Source organism: Lithobates pipiens, unplaced genomic scaffold, assembly GCF_037356315.1.
Source record: "Lithobates pipiens isolate NorthernLeopardFrog02 unplaced genomic scaffold, aLitPip1_a1.2 Scaffold_19, whole genome shotgun sequence".
In the NCBI taxonomy this organism is placed as follows: Eukaryota; Metazoa; Chordata; class Amphibia; order Anura; family Ranidae; genus Lithobates; species Lithobates pipiens.
Genome location: NW_027507764.1, coordinates 201,377,412 through 201,395,078, shown reverse-complemented (window position 1 = coordinate 201,395,078; position 17,667 = coordinate 201,377,412). Strand labels below are relative to the sequence as shown.

The 17,667-nt window shown below is 43.3% G+C and overlaps 1 protein-coding gene across 1 annotated transcript in view; it reads right to left on the bottom strand.

Annotated features, from left to right (window-relative positions):
- Positions 1-17,667, bottom strand: part of BMPER (BMP binding endothelial regulator) — a 338,127-nt gene that overhangs the window by 5,541 nt on the left and 314,919 nt on the right. The gene's annotated exons all lie outside the window — the stretch shown is intronic.

The following is a 17,667-nucleotide window of genomic DNA, read 5'->3' as shown; positions in this document are numbered from 1 at the left end:
CTCTCCGCTCTGCCCCTCCGGCACTCAATGGAGCGCCAGGCAGGAAAGGGGGCGGGTACAGTATGGCTTTGGCTCTCAGCCAAGTGCTGATAATCAGGCAGCTGGGTGGATCCTGACAATTTGGTTGGGATCCTTCCAGAGCCTGGAGCGGCTGTATGATGTCAGCTGATAGCGGGCAATAGCCTGCTATCAGCTGACTCTGGGTCACAGGAGAGCAAAACTAAGTGCACTACTATGACCCAGAACAGAAGTATGACCAAAAAGCTTCGGCCATGTTTCTCAAACTTAAGTGCAGACAAAATAAAAACAGAAAAATAAGCACAGGGGGCATTATTTTCATTCAGTAGGATGAGTCCCTTGTGCTGGTACCTTTTCTTTTAGTTGAAATCCTCCTTTGTCCATGTCTCCATAGGGGCTGTCACAGGCTGTCATCAGGAGAGCCCGGCTATGCCTGCTCTTTCTGCCCAGCTGCTCCATTCACAGAAGCCATACTACAGCTTCTATGAAACAGGATCTATGAATGGAGGAATGATAGATGATTGATGGATCAACCCCCTTAAATGCATAGATTGTGTTTCATTCAGGAAGGCCCGTACACACGATCAGACTTTTTGACAACAAACATGCAAATCAGCTGTTTTGGAGCAACATCCGACTGTGTGTATGCTCTATTGGACAAACTTTTTCGGTTTTCATCTGACTTTTGTTGGCTGTGCGAACGGACAAACTTTTTGACAACATAAGTCCGTTGGAGCAAAGTCTGATCGTGTGTACACAAAACCATTGCACTTTTGTACAAAGTACAAACACACATGCTCAGAACCAATGCAAAAGATCAGACAACAATACAGAAGTTGACCAAAGGTGGCACTGGAGTAATTGAACGCCCTCATTTGAAGTGTCGTCAGTACATTGAAACGTCACTACGTTCGTGTTTGTTGCCTAAAAAGTCAGATCGTGTGTATGCAATACAAACTTACGGCCAACGCCCTTTTGTACAAAAGTCCGATCGTGTTTATCAGGCTTTAGAAGCTGTAGTACAGCTTCTATGGATGGAGCAGCTGAACGGAAAGGGCGGGCATAGTTGGGTTCTCTTGATGACAGCTTGTGTAGCACATTACTTCTATTAACTCTTGCCACACCAGAATATTATGGTGGCTGAGGTGGGGGGAACATGGAGAGAGGACTATTTCAACTAAAAGAAGGGGCATCAGAAAAAGGAGCACTTTCTACTGACTGTAAGTTATGTCTTTTTCTGTTTTTGTTTTGTCTGCACTTAGGCTTTCATACATGGCAACCCCAAAGCAATTTGCTGCATTATATGAAAAAAGAACCAGGTGGGTTTTTCCTTTCACTTTATTGTGGCAATTTATTAAGGGAGAGGGGGGATTCTGGTGTATTAAGTGGACCTTGCTTTTAAGTGCAAGGTCCACTTTAACAATAATGGTGAAAAGGACAAACTCTTAAAACTACCATTAAAAACTGAGTGCCAAATCTAACTTCACTACAATAACACTAAAGATAGCGCAAATATAAAATAGGAAAACTAATGATTGAAAAATAACTTTTGCCAAGATGATATGTGTATCAAAATGCATCTGTGTTGGCATGATCTCTAAATTCTTAAATGTAGGAGCCACTAGGGCATTAAGATGCATAAGATTGTTATTTGGGCAGCCTGCCAAAGAGCACAGGAGACCAAGAGGGAAATGCAGAAAAGTTGAAGTAGCTGCAAAAGGTTAAAATACAAATTTGCCAAAGCAAATGAAACATTTGAAAGTGTGATTTACGTGGGGCAGAAGTTGAAATGATGTAAACGCAGTACTGTGTATATTATTTGTACAATGTCAACAATTCGTAAATTATACAGAAACAAAAGTCATCTGCAATGAGATAAATGGTTTCTGTCATGACTACATAATGCAATCAAATATTAACCAATTCAATACCGGGCACTTATACACCTTCCTGCCCAGACCAATTTTCAGCTTTCAGCACTGTCGTACTTTGAATGACAACTGTGCGGTCATGCTACACTGTACCCAAACTAAATTTTTATCATTTTGTTCCCACAATTAGAGCTTTCTTTTGGTGGTATTTGATCACCTCTGGGATTTTTATTTTCTGCTAAACAAATAAAAAAATGACTGAAAAGTGTGAAAAAATGTGTTTCTGTTACAACTTTGTAAATATGTAAGTTTTCTCCTTCACTGATGGGCACTGACGGGCACTGATAAGGTGGCACTGATGGGCACTGATGAGGTGGCACCAATGAGGTAGCACTGAAGAGGTGGCGCTGATGGGCAATGATGATGGGTGCTAATTTTTGGCACTGATGGGTACACATAGGTGGCACTGATGGGTACTGATGGGCACTGAAAGGCAGCACGGATGGGCACTGCTAGGCACTGAAAGGCAGCACAGATGGGCACTGATAGGCAGCACAGATTGCCACTGATAGGTGGCATGGATGGGCACTGATTGGTGGCATGGATGGGCCTGGATGGGCACTGATAGGTGGCACTGATGTACACTAAATGACGGTAATGATGGATGCCAATCAGTGCCAAACAATAATCCCTGGTGGTCTGGGATGGCATACTTGGTGACTAGTGGTGGTATCCCTGGTGGTCCTTGTGGCATCCCTGGTGGTCCAGTGTGGGCATCCTCGGGGGGCTGCACTGATAATCAATCAGCACAGACCCCCCTGTCAGAGGAGCAGCCAATCGGCTCACTGACACGAGTGATTAAAAGCCGATCGATGGCTCTTTCTGTTTACATCGTGATCAGCCGTGTTTGGACATGGCTGATCATGTGGTAAAGAGTCTCTGTCAGAGCTGCGGTGTGTCAGACGGACATACCGCAACAACGATCGCGCAGCAGCTTAATATCCGGGCGACATCATATGACGTCTGGTCAGGATATCGCAACCATTTTGCCGATGTCATATTGCTATATGGTGGGCGGCAAGTGGTTAAATAGCACTGCTCTCTATTCAGTTTGAAAAATAAACGTTACTTATCTCTTCAAACAGCAGACAATATTATCACAGCACCCCCTAATCTATCAATATTCAACAAAGAACCTGACGTTTGGAGTATCTGCTGATATTAGGAATATTCTGATGTGACAGATAAAAACAACATGCTAAGTGGGCTCCTTAGGACATATAAAAAAAGGCTTTGGGATCATTGTTCTATGTGCCACCCAAGTGAAGCTCATGGCTATTGCTGGGCACCTGTACATTACGGTTAGGGCTGTCACATAAAGTATAGTTACATATTTAGAAAGATTGAAAAAATACAAAAAGTCTATCTAGTTCAATCAATAGAAAAAATTAAATAGAATAAGTAAATAGAAACAAATAGAAAACCTCCATATACAGAATCCTATACCTGCAGAAGAGCCAGGGAAAGGCACAACACCTACAATGCATGGTCAAATTTGCTCCAGCAAGGGAAAAATACATTTCTTTCCAATTCCCCAAAACTTCAATCAGATATTCCCTGGATCCTAGACATTATTTTAGTGGCCTGGCTGGTTAAAATGGTAATTTATGCTATATCATTAACCACATGCCAACCACCGCACACCGATTTACGTCGGCAGAATAGCACAGGTAGGCAAAAAGGAGTTTACCCATACGTCCCTTTGCAATTCCTGCCTAGCGGGGGTGTGCCGCTGGAGCATGCTTGCGGGTCACGCAAACTCAGTGTTCGCCTGCAGCCCACGATTGCAGTGAGGAGAGTCAGAACAGGGAGATCTCTATGTAAACAAGCCATTTCCCTGTTCTTCCTAGCAACATGACAGGGAACTACTGCTGCTTGTCATCAGGAGTAGCGATCTCTGTCATGTTGTAGTGAGCCCATCCCCCCTACAGTTAGAACACATCAAAGGAAAACACTTAACCCCTTGATCACCCCCTAGTGTTTAACCCCTTCCCTGCCAGTGACATTTATAAAGTAATCAGTGGGAATTTTTAGCCCTGATCGCTGTATAATTGTCAATGGTCTCATTTTTTTAAATATATTTTTTGGGGATATTTAAACCACAGAGTTGATCAAATACCACCAAAAGAAAGCTCCATTTGTGGGAAAAAAGGACATCAATTTTGTTTGGGAGCCACGTTGCACGACCGTGCAATTGCCAGCTAAAGTGGTTAATAGAAAAGAGATCATAAATCCAGTGATTTCCCTAAAAAAATTTAGTGACTTTAATTACAACTCTTAACTTTATGAACACAATCAGACATTATCTATTGCATTGACAGGTATTAATCACAATATATCTGCAGTAGCTTTTGGTCTATTGGTCAAAAAGGCAATCTATCATGCTAATTGAGCAATAGGTATATATGAAGGGAATGGGTGGGAGTGGGCAACCTTCGACACTACAGCGGCTGTAGTACATAACTACGATTGACACAAAACAAACCAAAATATCCATTAAATGAGCATAGTTCATTAGACAATGATTGTGAATGTTAAAAATGATCCATGAGTGTGTATATATAAATACGTGTTCATATTTTGCAAGAATGTGTATCTTTTTCTTTTTTACAATAGAAGCTGAAAGTTGCAAGTGCCTTTTCAGCAGCTATCTTTTTTTCTAATTAAAGTAATTATGCCATGAGCCAAAATACTTGTGTGATCATAGAAGCAGTCTTCCTTGACTCAAGTGCCACATTCTAGCTTTAGGGTCGTGACTCAATGAATAGACCTAGCTTTACTGCCTTCTCTGACTGCTAATATAATTGTCTGTAAAATATTTTTGTATTATTTCCCATGTTCTGCACAGTTGAAATCAGAATGAGTGGGAGATTATGCAATATTAGCCCTTGTACACACGGTCGGAGATTCCGACAACCAAATCCGTCGGATTTTGTCCGAAACTGTTGTATACACACGGTCGGACAAAGTTGTCGGAAAATCCGACATGATGATGTTATTTTGTTACGACGGGACTATGTTCACGCTAGTAGCCAAAAGTTTTGGTGTAGGAATTTGATCTGAGCATGCGTGGCACTTTGATCGGAATTCTCTACACATGATCGGAGTATGTCCGATCGGAGCATTTTGTCGGAAAATATTTCCGGCAAGTTGGAAAAGTTGGTCCGACAGATATTCAGACGGAAACAGTCTGATGCAGACCACACACAGTCGGAATATCCGACAAAACGCTCCGATCGGACACATTCCGACGGAATCTCCGACCGTGTGTACAAGGGCTAAGGCTACCAGGGCTGTACTGTATTGTACAATGCTGACAATTGAATGTGTATTTTTAGACTGTAGAGTCTTTCTGTGTTCCTTGTGACACAGAAAACTGTCTACACTAAAATTTACTTGGGGTACATAAAAGAACTATGGAGGAGGAAGGTCATGAAGCATGCTGAAGAATGGGTTTGGCATGATGTAGTCATGTTTTGAGGAAGTAATTAAATAGCAACGGGCTTTTCACACATGGCATGCTTTCCCATGGTCCTGGCCACTGTTGTTGCCCAGCCACAGGCAATCTCATTTTCGGCAACCAGAAAAAGGTCTATTCTTCACCAGATTGATTGTATGAAACTTGAACAGGAGTGCAACTGGCAACTGTACAGAGGCCAATCCTTGTAAAATCAAGGTGCCTGGTAATATACATTTCTGCTTCTTTACACATAATAACTAACAATATTGTAACTCACTACCAACAGTAGCGCAAACATTGTGAAAATTTTGAACCAGAGGGATCAGGAGATGCAGAGATTTAAAATATTTTTTACTATGACGCTGAAAAGGAAGAAGACTGATTATAGTATTTTCCAAAGACGTATCTGGAAGGCAGCCCAGACAGCTTGGGACCAAGAAGTTCTAGGATACATTATGTTAAAGCATGTGTAAAACCCAAATCTATTTTTCAGTATGTTAGGTAGTATACTTTATTTTTATTTTTTCTTACTGAATACCATTTTCTTTAAAAAGAAAAGAAAAATATTTTTTTTGTGACTCTGTTGCAGAGTTTCTTACTTGAAGATCTTACAAGTAACAGCATGTTCACTCTCAATTAGTGTTGCCAGCTGCCCTGCGTGCTCCTTTAGTCATTGGGCTACTCTCAGGTCCTATGGTTAGGTAGCCCCATGGCCAACTGAAGGAGCGAACATGGCAGGCTGACAATGCTGCTGGTAATTGTTGAGGCAGTGGTTTAGTGTAGTCAGCCTACAACAGGAAGAGCTATTACTGGCAGGACCTCCAGACACTAAACTTTCCAACAGATTGAAAAAAGATATTTTCTTCATTAAAAAATAGATTTTGGGTTTACATACACTTATTTTCAAATTTTGCAATGTAATATTTATTTGAATAATCAGTTGCATTTTGGCTATGATATTTTCTTACAGCCAACAATCAGATTCAAATCTGCCCTGGAAGTTTAAATATCATTGGTTATATAAAACAAAAACAAACAAAAAAAAAAAAGAATATGTTTCTCCATCCATATTGTGCTTTTGTAACCTGACAGCAGAGACTCCTCCTCTGTCAGAATACAATGATCAGCACTGCAGCCAATTGGCTACAGTGCTGATCAAACATCATTTTTCCAACATTCCCGCTAATGCTGAAGCTGATCATTAGACTGACTTCTCTTGAACAGGAATAGCATCAAATCAGTCTACTTGCTTCAGGATTTACACATCCTGGAAGATGATCTCTGACAAAAGTGGATTACAGAGAACTAGGCTTAAAGCAGAGCTCCACCCAATAGTGGAAGCTCTGCTTGTCTGCCTACCCCCCCCCCCCTTTGCTGCCACATTAGGCACCTTTTGGGGGGGAAAGAGGGTGTGGGTACCTGGTTTTGACAGGTTTGGCTGAAGACTGCGGCCCATTCATAAAGCGCAGCACGCTTCACGCATGCGTAGTAGGAAACCGTCTGAAGCCACAAGGTTTCCCTTAGTCAAGATGGTGGTGCCAGCACCCGATAGGTGATTGAATAATTGGTTCAGTGGAGGACACGGCTGGATGCCTGGACAGCAGCTACGGTATTTGTAGCTACTAAATTTAAATTTTTTTTTCTGAAGCAGCCTGGAGCTCCTGTTTAATGCAAACTGAGTGGACTTTCTGGCTTACACAGAGCTTCAGTGTTTGCCGAACAGCATTAGTAGCTTGCTAAATGCTATCATTTGTTGTCTGGAATTGTTCTTTAAAAGTCAGAATAGTCCAGGAGTCATCAAAGTACCTACAGCCCAAAAACTGCCAAAGAAAAAAACAGCTAACACTGATGCAAAACACATGAAATCATGTAAATCAAACTGGGCTTTGAACATGGTGCTCTTTTAAAGTTAATGTCTATAGATGATACTTGGAATAAAAGAGTGTTCTGTTTTCTTTATATGTTCTCAAAGTCATGTTTTACTGCCGACTCAGGCAACCCAGTGCCGGAGGTAAATGGTAAGCGTGCGCAATAAACAAGGGCTCAGCAACTAACAGGATTTACAGCCCAAAGTGCAGCAAACATGCAAATTTCCATTCCTGTAAATTGGTACCAGAATTTTGCCATTGATGGTTTGTATTGTGCCAGCGGAATCACATGTGTTGAAAGTGTTTGCGAACTTGAATAGGAGAAATAAAAGGAAATCTTGAATCCATCATAACTTTGCCTCACCCAGTTGTGGTTTTTTTCACAGTAATGAGGATCCTTCAAGCTGCTGTGTTTCAGCTGTCAGAATAAAGTCGGATGTGGTGAAAAGGAAATAAAGGCTTCAAGAAGACAGATGTGCGTAGCTGTGTATGTGTGATCAGGCAGATGTGAAAAGAGGTTTTTAGCTCTGCTAAAAAAAAAAAAAGTGGCAAAAGGGACCACTGGCACACTTAAGCACGAGCTGTTATTCAATTCCACTAAAATTAACACCTTCCAGCAATGAAAAATGCCAATGCCTAGCCAAATACAACAAACCATAAAATTCCTTGAGAAAAGCTCAATATAGCTCTCAAGTGACCTGGCCGGTTGCACGCGTCTTTTCTATAAGTCACCCGATCTACAGATGTATTTATTACCTCACTTATGTTCCATTATTTTCTCCTTAGCTGACCCAGCCATTCTAATCCCCATGTATCTGTTTTAGGTTTCTGATTGCAAGAAATCCTGTCAAGGAAAGTGGAAACCAATTGTGGGAGGACAGCTAGAGCGAGAATAAATAAATGTATCGCATGTGATACAAGCTAAATCATCCAAGTTGAGATGGGAAAAGTCTGACTTTTCCACTTGCTTAAACGTTCCTGTCTTATGATGGACTGCAGCACAGAACGAGGTAAAAGTATGACAACTGGGCTTACGTTAAGCATGTCAGACTCAAATAAAACAGAGGGCCGAATCGAGCAGATGAAAATCTGCAAGGTGTCGCGTTAGATCTTTTAACGTTTCACCTTCATAATTAAAAAAAATATTACAGGACTTTCTTAATTATTAATATCTATAGTGTTATAAAACCCAAAAAGAGACAAAAATGATATCTGAAGCACGTAAAGGGAATGTATGGCCATTTTCTATTGTTTCTAGACACACAAAGACAAAAGAGATCTGTTTGGTGCAAATATTGTTCTCAAAGGTGTTATTGGTTTAACCTCCCTGGTGGTACGATTATTTTGGATTTTAGGTGCTAAAAGCGGTACCATTATTTTGCATGAAAATTTGGCGTTTTATATTGTAGTCCTGTAATTCTTAGGAATAACTCTCTTAAATCTGTCCAAACCAGAGTCTAGCAGACATCCCGGGTATAATAAAGTTTGAAAAATGAAATCATAAATTATAATATAATAAATAATTATAAATAATTGTACCAAATAATAATATAACAATAATAAAAATTATTCAATAATGTAATCAAATCAAAAACACTGAAATTTGCTCAGTTGCAGAATTGTCACTGTCATTACTTTTCAGTATTTGATGACGGATCTCCCCACAAATCGCTATCACTCAATTCTGCGAGTGATTCCAATTTATTATCGCTGTTTTCTAGCTGGTCTAAAATCATTTTTGATGTAAAGGGACAGTTTTGGTTGCTATGGGCAATCTCCAGTTTCCAGGCATAAAGAACAGTTTTTATTGTATAAAACTGCATGCAGGACACTGGGCAGACCACTAGGGACAAAGGGGATGTGAAATATTTACATACAGCAATGTAATCTGTAAGGCCGCGTACACACGGGCGGACTGTCCGCCCAACTAGGTTCGTCAAATAGTTTGACAAACAGTCCGTTTAAAATTAGCATGAACGGACTTGACCACACACGACGAACGAACAGTCCGCTGAAAACTTGCGCGATGACATGAACGGCACGTACGACGGGACGAGAGATTCGAAGTCCAATACACTGCAATGCAACCTTCGGCGTGTAAATCCTTTCTGAGCATGCACGGAACTTAGTTTGACGAACAAGCCTACACACGAGCGGACTGTCCGCTCAAACCAAGTTTCAGCGGACAGTCTTACGGAAATTCCGAAAAACTTTGTTCGTCAGACTGTCCGCTGAAACTGTCCGCTGAAGCCCACACACGAGCGGACTGTCAATGTAATCTTAGGCCGCGTACACACGGGCGGACTGTTTGCCCAACTTTGTCCGCTGAACAGTGTTTCAGCGGACAAAGTTGGGCGAACAGTCCGCCCGTGTGTACGCGGCCTAAGATTACATTGTACTGTATGTATACTGTGTGTTTCACTTTTTGAATTTGGCAGCGATCTCCGTCCCCGTGCGTCGCAACGCTGGCAGGGCACGGAGATCGGCTCTGTGATAGATCGAGCGAGGCATGGCTCGCTCGTACAGCGGGGAGACAACGCTGGATCCGAGGGAGAAGGTAAGTAAACATCCTCCTGGATCCAGCGATGCAGTCCCGAGTCTGGCTCGGGGTTACCGCTAATGGTACAAAAATTCCACCCCGAGCCAGACTCGGGAAGACCGTCAGGGGGGTTAACTACTTCAGCCCGGAAGGATTTACCCCCATCCTGACCAAGCCATTTTTTGTGATTTGGCACTTTGTTGCTTTAACTGACAATTGGATGGTCGTGCAATGTTGAACCCAAACAAAATTGACGTCCTTTTTCCCACAAATAGAGCTTTGTGGGACACAAGGCCCGGGTACCATTTAAGTTGGCCTAAAAAGACACTTTGAATGGATTGGGTTGCATAGCTTGCCCCAGCAAAGGAATATTCCAGTGGAGTGGAGCATAGCACATCTTTACTCGTGACCAACACCTAAGACACTGGAGAAAAAAAACGGAGGTACTCCCAGTAAAGGGAGAGTTTATCTAGGGAGCTAAACTTCCTGTCCAGGGTGTGCCAGTGTCCATCACCTAAATGTGCCTATATAACCCATAGAGTAATTACTGTGGCTCTGTGTCTCATGCTGTATGATAACAAAATTTGCTTTTGTGGACAGCTTTAAATTACATTTTACATTCCTGAATCTTTTTTAGCCCAATGTAAGGCCTTATAGACTATTGATAAGCCACATATCTAAAGGGGGTAATTTATTTTATATATATGGTTCATCTACTTTCATACCCCTTTATAAAACCCTGTTACATCATTTGGAGAAAGCAATATTTTGTGAGATTTGGTGATACTGAGAACATGAAGGGGTATTCCCTGTATATCTAAAATCATTATAAAAAGTGACACACACACACACACACACACAGATATATATACCGGAAATCTGCAATTTTTATCGTGACTACGACATTGCGGCGGACAGCTCGGACACTTATGACATTATTTTGGGACCACTGGCATTTATACAGCAATCAGTGCTATAAAAATGCACAGATTGCTGTGTAAACATCTAGAACTAGGGCTCACTAGAACATGACAGAGAGCACTGCTCCCGATCACTGGTCACAGTAGATCTCTGTCATGTTGCTAGGCAGAACAGGGAAATGCCTTGTTTACATATGCTCGCGGGCCACTGGCGAACATCGAGTCCGCGGGACACGCGGGCATACTCCTGTGGAGTCATTTTGCACACCCATTCCACTTTGTCAACATATATCAGTGGGAGCCGGTCGGCAAGTGGTTAAAGAAACTTTTTTTCTGTATACATTTTATTTACACATATTTATTGAGACAGACATTTTTGCTCATTTAAAATGCAGGCTCTGATTTTTGCTATGAAATAGTTGTGCTTTGACGCTTAGAAACACAACATTCCCTGGGTGGGTGACAACCTTTGTTGTTAAAGTAACCTTGCTATTTGAAAGGTTGAATGCAGGGGGCGTGGCCTGGATCCGTTCCAAGATGGACGTGTAAGAGCAGAGCTCCGGCTCCACGAGGTCCAGCCTTACCGATATCCCGCAGCTACGAGGGTCAGTGATGGTGAGACCAGCCCGCAGCAACTCCGCTACCCGCTCCCGATCACCGCTGGGTCCCGAATCCACGAACGGCCGCCGCATCCCCGCGCTCTTCGGGCCGCGGCCTAGAGGCAGCACGCCAGCCTCCTCCTCACAGGCCTCACAGCCAGATACACCTCAGGGCACACGCGCTCCCAGTCGCAGCCCGTCCCGCTCAGGTGCCTGTAGATCTCTGGGAGCAGAGATGGAAGCTCCCAATCCCCCTCCTGTCAGCATAGAGGATCTCCGCAGCGTTGCGGCGGACATTAAATCCACCCTGATGGCAGCAATCACAGATATGAGGGCTGATATGCAGGCTATAGCTATCAGAGTGGAAGAGGTGGAGGAAGCACAACACCGCCATGACACTGCACTATGTCAAGTACAACAAGTGACTGAATCTCATTCTATTCATCTGAGAGAGATCAATCGCCACATGGAGGACCTTGACAATCGTGGGAGACAACGAAATCTGAGGGTAAGAGGCATCCCAGAATCCATTGATCCCACCCAACTATCACAATCTGTCACGGCCATATTTAATGATCTGCTGGAAAGACCCCTTGACACACCAATCTCCTTTGAACGGCTGCACAGAGCATTACGCCCGCGCGGCAGAGACACTGACCCACCGAGAGATGCAGTTTGTTGCCTCATTGATTATCATCTCAAGGAGGAAATACTCCGCAAAGCGAGGAATCGCAACCAGATATCATTTCAAGGAGCCTCCATTAAAATATACCAGGATCTATCCAGCATTACTTTGCAGCGCAGACGAGAACTGAAACCCCTCCTAGAAGTTCTACGGGCTAGATCAATTGTCTACCGCTGGAAATTCCCCTTTTGCTTGTCCGCAACACATCTAGGACGCACAGCGAACCTGAAGGTACCGGAAGACATCGACCACTTTTGCGAGATAATGGGCATACCACTAGTGGACTTGCCGGATTGGTATAGCGATTTCCGTCTACCCATACCCAGGAGAGCAACTTCTATGGATGGTATTCACGAGGAGGGCAACGCTAATGGTGGACGCAGAAGAACCCACCCACCACTGCCCCACACTCCACCGAAAGATCAGAGTGCACCAAGAAATGGCAGCCCCTTTGCCTCACCAGCACACCGTAAAGCACGTCTCAACTAACTTGACGCTGACCATCATCTGATACAGGGAGGTACTCAATTTGTGTCACTTGCTTTTTGATTCCCTCTGCACCTAACAGGGCTGCATCAATCTGTTTTGACCCACATTCTATTTCTACCCTCACCCACATATGTGACATGTATTGTGTCCCCCCCAGCTGGACTAAGACCCAGCTTACTTCAGGAGGAACGACTTGAAGTTTCACCCCAATGTGGACATATCCGTGCCCTAGAGTCTCGCTTATGATGACAAGACGGTTGTGCTCTACTGTCCCTGAGTTCGGTAACCAGCCTCTCCTAGGCCCTAGATATCATTGTTGTGTTTACAGCTACTTGTACACTAAGACGATGGAGGCATAAATGATTTATTAACCCGACAGATGAAGGTTATTCAACTTACACGAACTGGGGATCTCTGGTCCTTTTCTGACCAGACCCCCCTGTCCGTAACGTTTCTTTTGATAATTGGGTTCTCACATCACTTCTGCCCTGCTCCTTCTTATTTTCTAAAACTACCTCTGCTATTCCTCTCCTGATCTCTTCCTGCTTTCCACGCTCACACCCCTTTACTCTTCTTTCTAGTGAAAATGATAAAGTTGCCTTCAGCAGAATATTAGTAGGTTCCTCATGCCTTTGAGCCTCAATGGTTTATGCTCCTACATTAATGGAGATATCTAACCTAGGAACTACCTCTATAGTGTGTTCATTTTTTTTCTTTTTGTTTGTGTGGTTTTCTAGGTTCCGACTCGGTTGATGGGAGGTTCTTCTCTACGGCAGTAATATTTGCCCCCCTACTTGGTCTGGTCCTCTTCATTGTGAAGTGCAACTGTCTATTCTATCCGGTAAGGACCTCCCACCTTCCGATTCGGCCTTTATTGAGGCTGACAGACTACTACTCATGATGTCATGTATGAAATGCCTTTTTCACGGATTAGCACACCCTTCAGGTGCAATTTAAAAGGTTAGCACTGATGTTTCATCATTTATGTGCCTAGATTGTTATGTTATATACCCTAGTTTATAGGTATTTATCTGGTTTCATGATTGGGCACATTTTACCAATGCCCTTACTAGTTTGTGACATGACGTGACATGATCTCATTTCTTAGTACATGCATCTCATTACTCATAGCTGTCACTGTTATCCTTCTGTCAGTTACCGTTTAAACCTTCTGACCCCCTTCATTGGGATCCTGGTAGATCCATATGAATGATGGATCCGTTGCACCACCATACCATAATCACATGTATCTGTCTAAGCGATTGCCCCATCCGGCAATAGATCCTCTCTATACTCCCCCCATATTCTCACGCTATCCACCTCATCTCTCACCATGACTGTACCCTCGAAACTTAATTTTCCCAAATCTAGCCTTGAGCACTGCTCTGGGCTGAATACTAATTCAGACCGGTATTTTACCCCAAGCCATAAGCACCTTGACCTCACAGGAGCGAGGAACTCACCCACCTTGTGAGGCGTTTCCTACCACTCTCCCAAGAAGCGGTTTCTGTGGGAACCGCTGCCCTTATCGGTACCCCAGTAATATATAGTGGGGTTGCAGGCTAACCCCCACTTCCGTTTTCTCCCAAACTTCCCTTACCTGGGAAGCCCCCCTTCCCATTCCCACTCCCCCTGAACACTCCTTTACCTCTCTTACTCTACTTCTTCATCTCATTCTCTTACCCCCCCCCCCCCTTCTCCCCCCCCCCTTCTTTTTTTTTATTATTTTTTTTTTATTTTTTTTGTTGTTTTGTTGTTCGTCTCTGACTCCCCCTGACCCAGCCCCTTAGAAATAGTTTGTCACCCTCCCCACGGACATGGCGCCTCAGATGAATAAGACAATACACCAATCTCTGAAAGTGCTGACACTTAACGCCAATGGGCTGAATACGCCTGAAAAACGCTCGCAATTGTTCTCACTATTACGTTGCAAAAAAGCTGACGTGGTCTTCATACAAGAAACTCACTTCAGTTCCAGAAACATTCCTAAATTAACTAACAATCTCTACCCACACGTTTTTCATGCAACCTCCCCCATTTCTAAATCTAAAGGAGTCTCAATCCTCCTTTCCAAACGAACCCCGGTGCAGATTTCCGATAAATTGATTGATGAGCAAGGCAGGTTTCTTTTCCTTAAAGGTCACATTGGAAATAGACCGATTACCCTAGCAAATGTATACAGCCCAAATTCGAGCCAAGTTCCCTTCTTCCGTGATGTTTCCAGTAAATTGCTTTCCTTTCAAGCAGGAATCCTGATTTTTGGGGGAGACCTAAACGTCCCTCTTGACCCCTTGCTAGACACATCCTCTGGCAACTCCCACATACCTTATAGGGCAATCAAACAAATTAAGAAATGTCTATGGGAATTACTGCTCCATGACTCCTGGCGAACCATTAACCCTACTGTAAAAGACTTCACATACTTCTCTACTCCCCACAACAAATACTCACGATTAGACTACCTTTTCGTCACCCAACAAGACTTAGCATATCTGTCGACAGCTACCATTGATCAGATGACCTTTTCTGACCATCATCCCGTCACTATGACACTTACATTTCCAGAGACGCTAGAACACTCATACATATGGAGACTCAACCCAACTATTCTTACAAACCCGGTATTTGAACAACAGATTCGAGAATGTCTCACGAATTACTTTGCGGACAATGACACTCCTGACACATCCAAACTTACCCAATGGGAAGCACACAAATGTGTGATTAGAGGCAAAATGATCTCCCTGTCGGCCTCCATCAAAAAAGAAAAAAAAGCCAAACTTGCGGCCTTGTTTAAAAAATTAGCCAAACTGGAATCCACCCATAAGAGTTCTCTAGCTCAAACAACCCTTCTAGAACTGACCGAAACACGCCAGCTCATACGAGATGAGCTGAACAGTTCCATTAAGAAAAATTATGCACTATCTCAAAAACTCTTTTATGAATTTGGCAACAAAAGCAGCCATCTCCTCGCGCAAGCATTACGCAAAAAAAGAGCCCACAACACAATCCACCACTTACACTCCCCTGCAGGTACCCAATTGACCCATAATAGGGACATAGCTACAGAATTTGAAAGATACTACTCCTCGCTGTATAACTTAAAAGGCTCTGAACCCAACAAGCATCCAGATCCTCAACGAGATTCCGCTATCAAAGCGTTCCTGGAACTCTTTGCCCCGGATAAAATCTCTGCTGAGGTGGCCACCAATCTTGACTCGCCGATCACGGAGCAAGAATGGAATGACGCCCTAAAACAATCAAAAGCAGGCAAAAGCCCAGGCCCGGACGGCCTCCCTACCACTTATTATAAAACCTTCTCAGAAATCTTAAAAACCCCATTTTTACGAGCATTCAACTCCATCTCCCCCTCTAGTCCTTTCACGCAAGGCATGCTAGAAGCCCACGTTGTAGTCATTCCCAAAGAAGGTAAAGACCCCACCCTCCCATGTAACTACCGCCCGATTTCGCTCTTAAATGTTGATTTAAAAATATTCTCCAAAATATTAGCCAATCGATTGCTGCCCTACCTCCCCTCTCTCATATCCTATGACCAAGTAGGCTTTGTCCCTGGTAGAGAGGCCAGGGATAATACCCTTAAAGCCATTAATATACACCAACTTATTTCCCGGACCAAACAGAAGAGCTTTTTCCTTTCGCTAGATGCAGAGAAGGCATTCGACAGGGTAGCGTGGGATTATATGGGAGCAGTACTAGCAGCAATAGGACTCGGACCACGTATATCAGAAATGATTCTCTCCCTATACACGAACCCAACAGCTAAGGTAAGAGTCAACCGTACCCTGTCGAATGCCTTCCACATCGGTAATGGAACGAGACAGGGGTGCCCCTTATCCCCCATTCTTTTCATTCTCACGCTTGAGCCTCTTCTTAGACAACTAACACTCAATACTAACATCCAGGGCATCCAAGCACCCACCAGGGAATATAAATACGCTGCTTTCGCAGATGACATCTTACTTTTCCTTACGAACCCAATCATCTCTCTCCCGAACCTTTTACAAACGTTTCAAGAGTTCCAAGACTTGTCCAATCTCAAAATAAACTTTTCAAAATCTTTTGCCCTTAACATATCCCTCCCACAACACCTTGTAGATCAATGCAAGAGTAATTTCCCCTTCAGTTGGAAAAAGGAATCGATCACTTATCTAGGGATTCAACTTCCCACACAACTCACAGACTTATATGCCAAAAATCACCTCCCTCTTCTGTCCAAACTGGAATCTGACCTTCAATCATGGAATAAGTCCACAATTTCTTGGTTTGGTAGGGCCGCTGTTCTAAAAATGAATGCGTTACCTAGATTATTATATGTCTTGCAAACTATCCCTATAAAGATTCCCCCCTCATACTTCCGCACATACAACAGTATCTGCTCTAAATTTCTCTGGGGTGGTCGTTCACCTAGAACAAAATTTCTCACGCTTACTCGTCCAAAACATCTCGGAGGCATAGGCCTTCCTAATCTCTCTAACTATAATATAGCAGTACATCTCACAAGAATTCTTGATTGGAACCTGCACTCGGCTCGAAAAGACTGGATAAATCTAGAGGCTTCTTTTACTGACTTACATCTGAACACCCTCCCTTGGATACCCCTGAAACACGTCCCAAGAGATATACTGGTACACCCATTGATTGGCCCGACCTTGCAATATTTTCACCAAATATGTCGAAAAACATCCATATCCTCGACTCCGGGCCCAATGACTCCATTGAAACTGAACCCTGACTTTCCCCCGGGCATGCACGAACGGTACTTGACTAAACACTGGCCGGAAAAATACCCCAGAGCACACCAATTGTACCGTCGAGGCAAACTCCTTTCAGCTCAGCAATTATCCTTAACAGTTGAGCGTCCACCCATTCCTCCATGGGACTATCTCCTTATGACACAATACCTTAAATCCACTGACAAAGATGCACAATATTCCAGACCACTGACCTCTTTTGAAAGGCTTTGTATGCAAAAATCGCCCCAAACCCATCTTATCTCTCTAACCCACAATCTCTTATATGACAACTTAAAAGCTAACGATGGCGAAGCCTGCAAGCAGTGGGAAAAAGACTTAGCGACCCCGATCTCAGAAGAGAACTGGGAGAAGATTTTCCTAAACATCCACAAAGGCACGAGAAA